This window comes from Marmota flaviventris (assembly GCF_047511675.1).
Source record: "Marmota flaviventris isolate mMarFla1 chromosome 17 unlocalized genomic scaffold, mMarFla1.hap1 SUPER_17_unloc_1, whole genome shotgun sequence".
Classification (NCBI taxonomy): domain Eukaryota; kingdom Metazoa; phylum Chordata; class Mammalia; order Rodentia; family Sciuridae; genus Marmota; species Marmota flaviventris.
Genome location: NW_027287693.1, coordinates 361,046 through 374,688, shown reverse-complemented (window position 1 = coordinate 374,688; position 13,643 = coordinate 361,046). Strand labels below are relative to the sequence as shown.

Below are 13,643 nucleotides of genomic sequence, written 5' to 3'. Positions count from 1 at the left end.
GAATTAGGATAAGTCTATCCCATGCGGGATTTGGGATCTACCCATACTGAAAATTACTGTGTTAGCTGACACTGAGATTAACTGGGGTCTGGTATTTAATCTGGCAACCCTGGTCTTGATCATTCTACCTCTAGGAGGGCCTTTGAACCTCTCCCAGGCTCAAAGGCACAGTCCCAAATCCTAGGGCCAATCAGTTTAAATAAGAACAATGACCCCACCTCCCAGTAATGGACAGACTACTGATAACTGAAGGTAGCTTCAGGGTGGCTTCCTGGAATCAGTGATAGATACCGTCCCTGTCTAAGAAAGACATGTGTGTGAACATACAGGCCTCCCATTGAGAGAAAGAGGCCCAGAGAGGGACTGGTTAAGGTCTGCATGCTCTGCTGAGGCCTCCTGACGTCTGCACGCATTTCTCCAAGCAGCTGGCTTTGCTGCTGCATTTCAGTTGGGAAGGGTGGTCGTGGGTGCCATGGTTGAGACTTGCTGGGACACACCTGGGACACACCCAGGCTCAGGCTCCTGCCTCTCGCTCATTCCCTCGCCCACTCCTAAGTCCCCATCCTGCCTCAGGCCCCATGTACTTAAGGAACACCCTCTTAAGGGAGCCTCCTACTAGAACCTGGAGTCGCCACTAAACGAGTTCAAGCTGAGAGAGTGCAGAATTGGAGGCTGCAGGTAGCGTGGCTTCCGGGCAGCTCCATTCAACTTCTGCAGCTCTGGATAATGTTTTCCCTGTCGATGAGCCAAGAGATGACATGGGCCTCAGGGTAAAGCAGGTGGGAATCCATTTTGCAGAACCTGTGTCCATTCCCAGGCACTGCACTTGGACACTGGCTTTGACAAACTGTGGGTGGTGCAGGGTCTGAACCTGGGACAGAGTCGAAGGGACTGAGCTTGGGGAAGGAAGCCCTGGGGAGCTTCTGCGCTGTTTTCACATATTTGAAAGAACCTGGACATGATCCAGAGACCCCAGGGGGCAGATACAGAGCTGGTGGGTAGAAGGGACTGGTGGTAAAGCCATACACCCTCCTTCATTTGCTCAGAAGTAAGGGGAGCTGCTGTGGTTCTAGTCTCGTTCTTATGTGTGACTTTCTACAAATGGCTTGCCCTCTCTGAACCTCAGTGCCCACGGGATTATATCTAAGTTTCCCCCCCCCCGCCCCCAATGCCAAGTCTAGTGAGTCTAACGTGTGGTTTATTAGTGGACTTCACAAGGAGCAAGTCCAGGTCAGAGATGATGCCTCATTCTGCTTTGTATTTCCACAGCCTTCTGTGTTAGTTTTCAGGGCATAAAGAAGAGGGAGATGCATTTATCCAAAGCAAAGCTACAAAGCATCCCTGCTCCACCAAGCCCTCCGCCATGCTCTCAGGGGCTTGAGTCCTTCTTTTCTGTTTTGCTGCATGATGAACTCAAGCCTTGATGTGAGCTTGTCACATGTCCATGGGGGCCACCAAGCCCTCACTTTGATGAGCCCGGCTCCCTGCTGCGGTTCCTGTTCTGTGCCTTCAGATCCAGCTTTGCTCTTCCCCCAAATGTGCCGTATCTTCCTGCAAGGTCTCCCTGGACCTATCACTCCCTTTCCCTCATTCAAGCCCTAACTTATATCTACTCGCCCTTTAAGACTCGGCTCCAGTGTGTTGGTAAAACCTGTTGACTCCTCCCCCACTTCCTGCCCCTGTCAAGCCCCAGCATCTGGCTTAGTTACCTTCTTCCTGACGTCCCAAGGGAGAGATCCCGTCTATGATCCACAGCGCTGCCTGCGCTGGGTGGCAGGGTGCCTCCCCATGTCTCTCTCACTCAGCATGAGCTCCTCAAGGTCAAGGCTGACCCCTGTCCGTCTCCACACCCTCAACTGCCATCACACACACACAGGGTGCTCAGGCTCTTTCTCATCCTCCCTGGCCTGGCCCTCACAGTCCCCTCCGTGGACTTTCCCCACCCACCCATGTCCCTGTATTCTCTCATGGAACCCTGATCATTTGCTTCGTGGAAAATCATAATCTGTCATTGAAACACAGTTTTATTGTTGACATCCGTGTTTCCCGTCCCCACCTCTGGAAGACAAGCTGCGGTGACGTTATCTTGTTCGGTGCTGTCTCTCTAGCTCCTGGAACGGAGGAGTCAGCACACACAGGCTTCCGGAGAGGTTGAATGATCAGGTGATTGTCGGTACCTAGAGGTGGGCTATTCTTTGCCAAGTCGGGATGCATGCTTCCACTCTCTGGGGGCCAACGCTGGGGAGACCCTTTGGGGAATCACCCTTCTCCTCCCTGTCTATGCTGCTGGGTGGGTCTGACCTCTTCCCTGGCATGGAGCCAGGCCTGCTCACTCTACGTGGTCCCCCAGAGCATTCCTTCTCCCTGACGGGAATGGGCATGGGACCAAGCTGTTCCAGGGAGACCCAAGCCCAGGATATTTGCTGCCAAGGAGGTAAGATACAAGTCTGTGGTTGCCAGTGGGAAAGTCTGTCTGGGAATGATGCCCACTCAGAGGGAAGCTGATTAAGAGATGGAGGGAGACAGATTCCTGATGGCATCGTTGGAGCACCTAGATCCAGATGTGCCTGAAGCTAACACCAGACTCTCCAGCTACACGAGCCAAGAAGGTATGTCTTCTTCTTTTGCCAATTCGAAATGTGATTTCAACGACATGGAATAATCCTTCTCAGTTCAGGTTGGAAAGTGTTTTAAGTCACCTTTATATTCTTATCTAGCATCTAACAGGGCTTATTGGCACACAGTAGGCCCTCAATTAATGCTTTCAGAAAAAAAAAATGACTGCAAGTGCTATAAGGGGTGAATACTGTCTAATACTCTTTATTTTTTTTTCCTCCTTTTAAATCCAAATAAGTGTTCAGCATTCAAGCAGGAAGTATTGATTGGATCCAATTGGATGAGATTTATCTCCTCTTCTTTTTCCTCCTTCTCTATTGACTCCCTGTTCACAGAGGACAATGTCTCTCCCCATGACCCCTTGATGGTTCCTGAGTTCACATCCTCCGATTCTTTCAGTTAACAATTGCAATGTTTTGCAATTTATCCAGAATACGTCCATGCCCTAAGTCTCCAAATAACGTAGGGGGGAAAAGTGAGTACCAACCCCTAAACGTGTAGGTGTGGGGTATGTGAGGGCCTTTGTTCACCCCAGCATGTCTCTTTTACAGACGGCTCCATCTCACACTCGTCTCCGGACAGGGAAGGGAAGTGGAGAGCCTAGAAAAGCTTAAGCAGGACGGATGTTCTGGGACCAGCACCCATGGGGAGGAGGTTCCGGGCTCCTTTGAGTTCTTCTAGTGGTGGACGTCGACCAGCCATTCAAAAGACACCCTTTCATTATCAAAAGTGTCGAATGCATGTGAAAGTAAAGACAAGGATAGCAGGCTCTGCCCTGGCTCCATTGGTCGGCCTCCGTGAACTCATGGCCAGCCTGATCTCATCCCTACCCCCTCCCGCTGGCTCCTTCCCACGCCTGGTAGTTTTCAAACATATAATTTCATACGGAAGTACATTAACATGCCTTTCTAGATGATAAGAACTCTTGGAAAGCCACCACCTTTCTACCACGGCACAGCCTGGTAGATGGTTGCAGTAATGCCCTCTAAGGAAATGAGGCTCTGCATTTACCCCCCCGGGAAGTCACCTCCTATGCTCACTCTGGGCTTGACAAGGTGACTCTGGCCAATGGGACAAATAACAAGTACAGCGTAAGGCAGAGGATTGGGAAGCACCTGCCCTCTGGGGCCGCCCCTCTTCTGCTTCTTGTTGGGACTGCTTCCACCATCCTGTGACGCTGTGAAGAAGCCCAGGCTCCAGGGTTGCCCCTGGGGAATGGGAGGCGGGGCAGAGAGGGAGACAGAGATTGATTGCTGTTGATTCTCTTTGCATATGGGTGATCCCAATGACACCATGTGGGCCAGAAATGAGTCGTCCCAGCTGACACCTGCCCCAATGGGTGACTCACAGAATTGTGATCAAACAAAATGTTTTGTCAATTTAAGCCACTAAGTTTTGGGGGCGGCTTGTTATGCAGTGGGAGTTAATTGATGCTCACACTCAATTTTATCAAATACCTAACCAGGGCTGAAATATCCTTGATAGTCTCAGACAGTTTTCTCGTGCGCTTACGTGCTCTTATGGGAACCAAAAACGTTTATACGTTCTGATGGATCCATATGTCCCTGAAGTCTCCTTTCTAGTTTCCAACTCCTCTCCTTTATTTTCTTCTTCTGGGTCCTTTGTCCTGTAGATTTGCCTACAGTTTAATTTTGTTGAATGCCATAGTGTTATTTAATGGGTTCCTCTGCCTTTAAATTTTCTGTAAATGGACGTTGGATAAATCTGGATGCGTGATCGAGTTAACGCTTGATTTATTGTTGCTGCGGCCCCAACCTGGGCGGTGGTGTGTTCTTCCGTCGGGAGGTATCAATATCTATTTGTCTTTCCCAGACCTACTAAGCCCCTAGTTGTCACGAAATATCACAGCAGGGACCCATCCTTCATCTATCATCTGTTATTTGTCATGATCAATTTATTTGTCATTTATTAGCGCTGGAAGAATTTTATATAAATTTCTTCTCATAGAGTACTTGGTTACCCAGGGGTACCTTTATATAGAAAAAGCAAGACAAATGTTTGCTTCTTTCCATTTATTTATCTGTTTTTAAAATAAAGAATGAATGCCCTAGCATCTTTCAGAGACCATCAATGAGGCTTATTTATTTATTTATTTTTGGAATATCATACTAAACTCACAGATGTAAACATTTTTGATGTTTTAATATAATATAGTTACTGTCCATTTTGATGCTTAAATCACATCGTCTTGGACCAAAGGGAACCCATTCAGGTGGGTGTTCCCTTGTCATTTCAACCCAAAACCCAGAAATCTCTTATAACGTTTAATCGTTTCCTTGTTTCTGGTTTAAAAAGATATTCTTGCTTATCTCGGACTGTTTTCATTCCCCAGTTCTAGAATTAGCTTTCTCTCCAAGGAGACTTGGTTTCTTTTGACACAGTCACACATGATGTTTTGTAAGTTAGCTGTGATAGAAGAAGCCTTGATGGGCTTTATTGTTAGAAGAGAAAGGCCAGACGTTTTCTAGAAGGTCAAGTTGCTCGGCATAGATAAGTGTTTCCCCCCCCCCCCGCCCCCCGAAGTAAATTTGAAAAATTTTAGCAAGTCAGAGCGCACCATTATTGCATTTGTAAAAAGTGATGGTCAAGAGAGAAGAAGCTTCTGTGGTGAACTAGTGTTTTCCAGAATGAAGAAGATGGAGGAGGAGGAGGAGGAGGAGGAGGAGGAGGAGGAGGAGGAGGAGGAGGAGGAGGAGGAGGAGGAGGAGGAAGGCATCTTACTTTTGTAAACAAAAGAACAGAAGAAGGTGCGATTTCAGAGAGGGATGATGGCGTGTCCTTGAGATGGAAAGGTATCCAGAAGCCGGACTCATGGTCTAGGTGTTGTGTTGGGGGACATCCCTGGGTTGAGTCATGGAACCCCAGGACCCACATGGGGAGGCCAAACTGTGCACAGGAGGCAGAGACACTTGGAGGTCCACACCAGAACCCCACTTCTATTACTAGTACCTGGGCACCAACTTTCGCCATCTGAGGGATGGAGAGAACTGCCTCAGACACATTTTGAGACAAAAATGAGACCATCTCCTAGCGGGGATGACCCCTGCTGCTCAGCAAGGGCTCTTTTCCTTGGCTCTCTCCATATTCTTGATGGGAGCTTCGCAGCTCCCAGAGTTTTTTCCATTTGGTTCTTTCTCTGAAAGAGTGTATGTGTCAAAAAGCCCTGTCACTTCTCTCGGGAGATCCAGGGGTGTGTGGGGGTGAGTGTGAAACCTTTGCCCAGAGCTTCTGCCTTCCCAGAGTGGATCCCCAGTCTCCCGCAGCAGCAGGTGGGTTGCAGCAGGGTCTGGAACGTGTTCCTGATGGGAACTTGGCTTTCCCTGCCACCCCCCATACCTGATGACAATGATGAACTTGATGGTACAATACGAATGACAGAGAAGGCTGACCGCGCTCTCCACAGGAGGGCTCTGTTCTAGGCTGATACCTGTGCTTCTCTTTGTTCACACCAACACCATCTCTAGATCCTCACTGGGTTCTCTGACTGTAATGTCCTGCTGTCTGTCCTTCCCAAATCGCCCTGGGATCTTTTTAAAAACACAAGTCCCATCATGCCACTCTCAATGGCTTCTTATCTGACTCCAAATAATAGTTGAAGCTCAGGCCAGTGGTCCGCTAGACCCTCGTCTTCCGGTCTCTCACCTCCTCTGCTCTCAGTTTTCTTCTTCTCCTTTCAGGTTGGCCACTCTGCCCTGGGGCGAGTCCCCCACTCTGTCAAGTGCACTCCTGCCTCAGTCTGGGCCCCTCCGGTTCCTCTGCCAGGATTGCCTCCCTCCAGCCCAGCTCCCTTCCTTCCTGTCTCTGCTCAGGGATACCCCCAACCCCTCCATCTGTAGCCTGTCTTCTTCTAGGTAGTACCTACCACGTTACATAGTTGCTTCTTGGTTCTTTTCTGCCTCTGTTCCCTACAAAGTAACCTCCAAAAAAGTAAGAATGTTTGTCTGTGTCTTACCCCATCCCACAGTGACAGGCACGGAATAGATGATTGACACAGAGGAGTGGAATGAATGAAGGCCTATTAACTCACATTACAACCCAAAGAGCCTCTGGAGGTAGGTAAGGTTTTTTTTTTTCCCCCTCCAGTTTAAGAGATGAGAAAGCCAAGGCAAAGCTGTCACCTCCTTAGCCATAGAATTGTCCAAGTTGGGGCAGCAAGGAAGAGGAATGGCAGACTGCCCCATCCAGCAGGCCCACTCCTTCTTCCCTCCTTTGTGCTGTGGTACTTTATGAGGGGTCTTTCTTCCTCAGCGGGGCCCACACACACATCTGGGATTCTGGCCTGAGCCCGTGTCTCCTTCTCTATCCTGGCATTCAGGATGGACAAAGTAGCGGGCAACCAGAGGTCCCCCTAACCTCCAAGTGGAGTAGCCGGCTTCATCTGCGCATGGCTGCCTGCCAGGCCCCAAGTCTGCTCAGGCTGTCCCAGCAGAGGGGATCCTCCCTCCCCACGAATCCCCCAGATTCAGACGCCACTAAGTGGAAGGTGAAAGACGTTGAAAGGGAGAGGAGGTGGCCTGGATCTCTTCTGTGCTGCTCTTGAAAAGCTTCCCATCTCCATCCTGGAGACCAGAGAGACATTGGGGTGGAGGGGAGAGGGGGTCTGAGCAGCTTGGTTGACTTGCCATTTTGATTCAATACCTCTATCTTAACAGAGTTACATCAATATGACCATATGGAGATATATATATATATATATATATATATATATATATATATATATATATATTTTTTTTTTTTTTTTTTTTCCTGTTTGTTTTCATTACTTTTTTTTTTCTTTCAGTTTTACAACTGGAAAAATTTACCCTTGGCAGAGTACAGTTCTGTGAGTCTTGACAAATGCACAGCGTGATTCTGCTGCTCCCCATCACTCTCCTTTACCAGGCTCTCTCCTCCCCGGGCCTCCCCTTGTGGCCAGCTCGCCTGCCTGTCCCTTCTGTGCTTCTTTGTCCAAGAGTCATGGGAGTGGAAGAGGATCACACAGAGCCTCTGGGCTCAGCTTCTTTCACTTAGCAGAATGCATCGAGAGTCATTTGTGACCTTGCTCCCTGGGTGAGCAGCACGTTGCTTTTCGTTGCTGAGTATTTCCTGCTGTTTGGAGTATTTTGTTGCTGAGTATTTCCTGCACTTGGATCATCCTCGCCCCTGGAAGGGCATCTGAGCTCTCTTTCCACTGTTTAGCAACTATGAATAAAATTGCACACGTTCTTGTGCAGGGTTTTGGGTAAATGCCACTTTTCATTTTTTCTTGGGTACTGGATCATGTGATGACTGTGTTTATCCTTAGAAAAAACCGTCCAATCGATTTGCAGAGTGTCTGGAGAACTTGTTTGTTTCTTATCAGCAACCTTCGCCAATACTTCATATTGTTATTTAGAAGAAATATTTCCATTCATCTTTACCAAGTTAGTAGTGGCATGTGACTAATGATATGGAGCATCCTCCTGTGTGCTTATTTGCTCTCCTGGTGTCTTTTTTGGTAACGTGTCTACATACCTCTTTATATCAAAACTGTTGCCCCTTTTATTTGTGTTAGATTGTTAATGTATGCCAAGAATTTTGTTCTCTTGTCTGAGAAGCCCAGAAGAAAGCATCGTTGTATTTGTTCGTTTGTACTGAGAATTGAACCCAGGGGCACTGTACCACTAAGCCACATCCCTAGCCCTTTTAAATTATTTTTGTTTTTAAATTTTGGGATAGGGTCTTACTAAGTTGCTGAGGCTGGCCTCAAACTTGCTATCCTCCTGCCTCAGCCTCCGAGTTGCTGGGATTACAGGCACTCACCACTCACTGCGCCTGGCTAGGGGAGAACACTGAAGGTATCACTCCATCAAGAACCTTTGCCAAATGTTCAGACGGCTGGGTGGTGGGGTGTTGTCTAGAACCAAGAACCGCAACAGCTGCTTTCTATTTTTAGTAGCTGAGAAAAATTCTTCAAGGCTCTCTAGTGTCTGCTTTGTAGCAGAGAATTCTCTGCTTTTTTGGAAAGAAGAAAATTGAAGCCTAGTGAGGAGCTGCTTTGCCCAAGATGTTACGATTAGAAGGTTGCCGAAGTAGATCAAGAATGTCAATCAACTGACTTCCTTTTTCCAAGTCTCAGGCTGTTACCACTGTAGACCTTAGGTGCTGTGCATGATGTGGTCCTGATCCCTGGAAAGTTGGAGGGGGGGAAAGGAAACCAGGAATGCAAACTTGAGGAAGAGGGGGATAGATGTGGACATGCATTTCCAGATTGCTGAAAATATTGGAGGAAATGGGGAGGAAAGATGGAGCTCGTTAAGCAAAACCTCTTGGAGGAGGGGCACTCTGGGGTCCAGCTTGGAAGGGAGCAGCCATGCAAGTGTCATTTGTTGCTGCGGCTGTGTGAATTGCATCTTACCTGGTCGTGCACCTGGTGTGCTTAGAGTAGATGGCCCCCTGGCCATCTTCCTCATCAGGTGTAGACCCAAGCAACGGTCAGTCTCACTGTCAGCTTCTGTTTGGTCTATTTGTGTTGTGAGTTTCCAGCCCTACCTTCACTCTGTGTTTTCTCTATTGCCCTATTTTCTGGGCCTCCATGCATGGGTGTAGGGGAGCACCTTGATGACCCCTCCCTTCGTCCAACTGCAGCTGCCAGATCTTAAATCCAGCGAGCAGCTTCTCGGATTTGCTTCTAGTTGAAATCAATATTTGCTGAGAAGAATGCATCTTAATTTCAGTGGCCGGTTCTCCGGGCGAGAGCTGCTCTAAAACAAACCTCCAAACCCACAGACTTAATGCGTCCTAGTTCAGTTGTTTAGTAAATCTCTCTGTACAGAGAAAAATCCATTAGCCGTCAGGGGCACGGAGGGGTGGGGGTGGGGAAAGAGAGCCAATGAGACCTCGGCTGCTGAAATGGGTTCTAAAGCCCAAGGGGAACCCCAAGTGTGTCCCCAGCCACTTCCCTGGGTCCAGCGCAAGACTTCCCCAGCTTGCTGCAAGCCGGGAGGCCCAGCCAGAATATCAGTGATGGAATGAATGGGAAGTGGCAGGAGACCCCTTCCCCAGTGCCTGCCCGGGGAAGTGTTTTCTAATTGCCAACTGTCCCATTCTAAATCTACAAGGAGGCAATCGATTTTCTTTTCAGCAGGACTGGGGGAAAGCAATCATTTACCCCAGAACACAGACTTTAATGAATCCGTGAAACATATGAGGTCACCCTGATTACATCTTCCCCTGACAACCCCCGGGATGGCTCCGTGCATGGTGCTCAAAGGACTCACGGAATTAGGAGCTTTTCCGAATCCGGTTCCCTCCCCTTCCGAGATGGGGGCGGCTACCTGGAAAGCATGAGGCCTGGGTTGAGGCCCAGCCTCCAACACATGGAGAGGCAAGCAGAGTCAGAGGAGAGAGCTGAGAGCCCCAAACTCAAGAGATATGGGGCAGAATCTCACGTTACTATTTTATGGCTAAAATATGTGTGTGTGTGTGTAGGTAGTAGATTTAACCTCTTTGAGCCTCAGTTTCCTTGAGAATTCCCTACAGGGCAGAATTGCTATCAGAATTCAAGGTCATGCATTTAAAGTGCCAGGGGTATAGTTCATGGGCAAGACAAGGTGGTAATAATGGCCACTTTAGTAACTCAGTTTATCCTTCCTCTATAATGGGTTGAATATTATTTATTTTTTTCACCATGAAGAGTGGACAGAGAAGGAGAAGGAAGAACCTACCAGAGCTTGGAAACCAGCCTGAAATCGTGGTGTGGGAGGGCCTTCTGGGGTCAAACGCTGGAAATCCAGGATGGACGCAGGAGCGCGGTAGGCAGGGAATGATGGGAAAATCGTATCCCTTTGCCTCTGAAAAGTGGGTTATTAGAATCCTGGTCGACCAGCTCCGAGCCGGGACCTTATAAATAGGTGGCTTATTTCCTAATGTTGCAGCGGGGACAGTCGACACTCAGAGAAGGACAGCAACTTGCCTGCTGTCACCAGCCAGCTGGTCGCAGCACCCCCTCGGCTCCAGCTTTTCTCCCATGCTAGGCTCCCTCCCGCCTTTGCCAGCCTCTTTCTATAGTTGGCCCAGGACACCCAGCAGATGGGCGGCAGTGGCCTGCATCTGAACGGAGAGAAGAAAGCAGAGGTGGTGTTGATGAAGGGGGAGGAGGGAGCCGGGAGGTATTTTTACCTTGAATTATTTTTATTAAATGTCACAACGGCTCCACAGCACTTGGGAGTCGAGTAGACAAATCAATGAAAATAATTATAGCGAACATCCGCCTTCCCACATCCCTCCTCCCACCCCCTGGGCTCCCTTGGACTCACGGAGGCCCTGGCTAACTCAGGCGTGCGCTGGGGTCCCTGGGGGAGGGGGCAAGGGCAGCCACCCCCCCTCTCACCTCGGCCCTTGCTTCACTTTGTTTTCAGGTAGCTCGGCCTGGCTCGAGGCTCAAATCTTGGAAGGAGAAGCAGCAGCAGGAGCAGAAAAAATGAGCCAGAGGCGAGAGAGAGACAGGTAGCTCCTCCCGGGACTTAGAAATGAGGAAGGAGGCGTTTATTCTTAGAACCCATTTATGGCTTAGAAATAAACTTTCTAACAAGCCTTATATTTCTGGTCAGGGGATGAGATTAATCAAAGCCATATGAATGAAGTCTGCAGGAGTTAACCATCCACCATCCATCCACTCACCTCCCCATCCATCCATCCATCCATCCATTTATCCACCCATCATTTCACCCACCCATACACCCACCCACCCATCTATCCTTCTATCCATCCATCCATGCACCCACCCATTTATCTATCTATCTATCTATCTATCTATCTATCTATCTATCCATCCATCCATCCATCCATGCACCCATCAATTCATCCATCCATCCATTCATCCATCCATGCACCCATCAATTCATCCATCCATCCATCCATCCATCCACCCACCAATTCATCCAACCATCCATTCATCCATCCATCCATGCACCCACCCACCCATCTATCCATCTATCCATCCATCCATCCATCCACCTATGCATTGAATGAGCATTTTTAAAGACTCTATAGGAAATTGCACCATAGTCAACAGTCTATGACATCAGAACCGGTAGTCCTGATTGTCTCATTCTGCCACATCAGTTGTGGGTACTGGATATCTTCCATTTGTCCTCCTGAGGCACCATTCCCACCTGCACTGTGCCCTGTCCCACCTGTACTGAAGGCTCCCTTGCCCCTGGCTTCTGGCTGGGTCTAACTCTGGGAAGCACCAGCAGGAGAAGAGAGAGAGAAGACAGCAAGATCCGGGTGTTTAATTCTTCATCTCTCTCCCTGTAGGGTCCCTTGGCTAAAGTCAAGGCTGCTGACCGATGGCCCCCTCCACACAGCTCTCTCTTGCCCGAGGGTTCTGGGAATCTCCCTCTTCAGGCAAAAGCACCTGTTGTTTCCTGCCCTCAGGTCCTTTCACCCCGCTGTGGCTCCCCTAGGTCCATCCATCCATCCATCCATCCATCCATCCATGCACCCATCAATTCATCCATCCATCCACCCACCAATTCATCCAACCATCCATTCATCCATCCATACCTTTTCCAGTGAAACTTTTACAAATCTTTCTCAGATTATTCCCATTTCCATCTGGCTAGGGTTTCCTTCTGGAACCTTTTATGACTTGAGGATTTGACCTCTTCGGGTCTCAATTTGCCCCTGGATAAAATGAGAGTACAAATTCTGCTCTGCTGAATTGTTGTGCACTTCCAAGAGGCTAGGGGGACTTGTGTGACATTGCATAGTTGGCTAAGGAGCAGAGCTGGGAGGTGAAACAAGAGCTATGTAGGCCAAAGCCCTGTGCACTAAGATCAGGGGCCCTGGGTTGCTGGCTCTGAGAATTCTGGGCTCAGTGGCAACAGGGGATCCACACTGTCCCCAGTCTCTTAGGACCTTCCTGGCTGGGTTTGTTGGTGCCTTAGTCTTGAGATGCTGGGACCAGGAGCCAGTTGGCAGTGTTCTTCTGGCTGCTGCTGAAGCCCTGTGAGGGGCTGAGCTGTCGATCCCATCCAGTGGTGGCGCCGACAATTGAGAGAGTTTGCCAGCCAGGCGCGGGCGAGGGAGGGCCAACGTGAACCCGGCTCTGTTTGCCGCACTTCAGTCTTCCTGCGACACCAGGATAAACAGAGGGAGACCATCACCTACTTCGCTCAGCAATTTATAGTTCTTCCTGCATCTTCTGGGACTCTGGCCCATCCCTGACACGTTCCTCTCTCCCGCATCTTCAAACTTCCTCTTTCCTCAGCTCCCTCTCCACAGGAGGATATTTAAGTCTCTTACATCCCTGCAACATGTGCTGGCCCAACCCTGCTCCCTCCCTCACTTACCCCTCTGTCTTTTCCTTGTCCTGTTTTCTTTATCTCCTGGCTCCTTCTCATCCACAGCAGCCAGGGTTTGGTCCTCGTCATGTCCCATCCGGCAAAGCCTCACAGGGATCTCCTGGTCGCCAGTTTCAATAGGAGCTCCGTGGTCCTCATCTCCTTCAGCCTTGCCCATTGGCCCAGCCAACATCGAGTCCCCACTAGGTGCCAGGTATGATTCTAGGTGCTCCAGGTAAAGCAATGGACAAAACAGGGGGGGAAAATCCCTGTTGTCATGGAGATTATCTGAGGGGGGTGGCAGACCATCAACAAGCACAAGAGGACAGTGGAGGTAGAGAAAGAGGAGAGCAGGTCATGCTGCCCTCTCGGGTGGTCAGGAAGTCCTCTCAGAAGAACTGAGGCTCGACTCGAGAACTGAAGTGAAGGAGAAAAGGAGGAAGATGTGGATGTTGGGGTGGAGGGTGGCAGGCCAGGGAATGACAGGTGCAAAGGCCCCGAGGTAGCAGCACAGTTTGATGTGTGGAAGGAGCAGCAGGAGGCCTGTATTTCCAAAGGAAAAGGAAGTCAGGGGACAGTCATAGGAGATAGGGACAGAGCTCCAGGGGGCCTGATCCTATAGCTTTGGAGGCCGGGGTAAGAACTTTGGGTGTTATTCTGGGGAGAAGGGAAAGAATGGAAAGTTTGGAAAAGAGAAAT

General features: G+C 49.3%; 1 protein-coding gene across 1 annotated transcript in view; it reads left to right on the top strand.

The window, feature by feature from the left end:
* The window catches only part of LOC114082774 (E3 ubiquitin-protein ligase rififylin), a 786,130-nt gene that overhangs the window by 492,676 nt on the left and 279,811 nt on the right, over window positions 1-13,643 (top strand). The gene's annotated exons all lie outside the window — the stretch shown is intronic.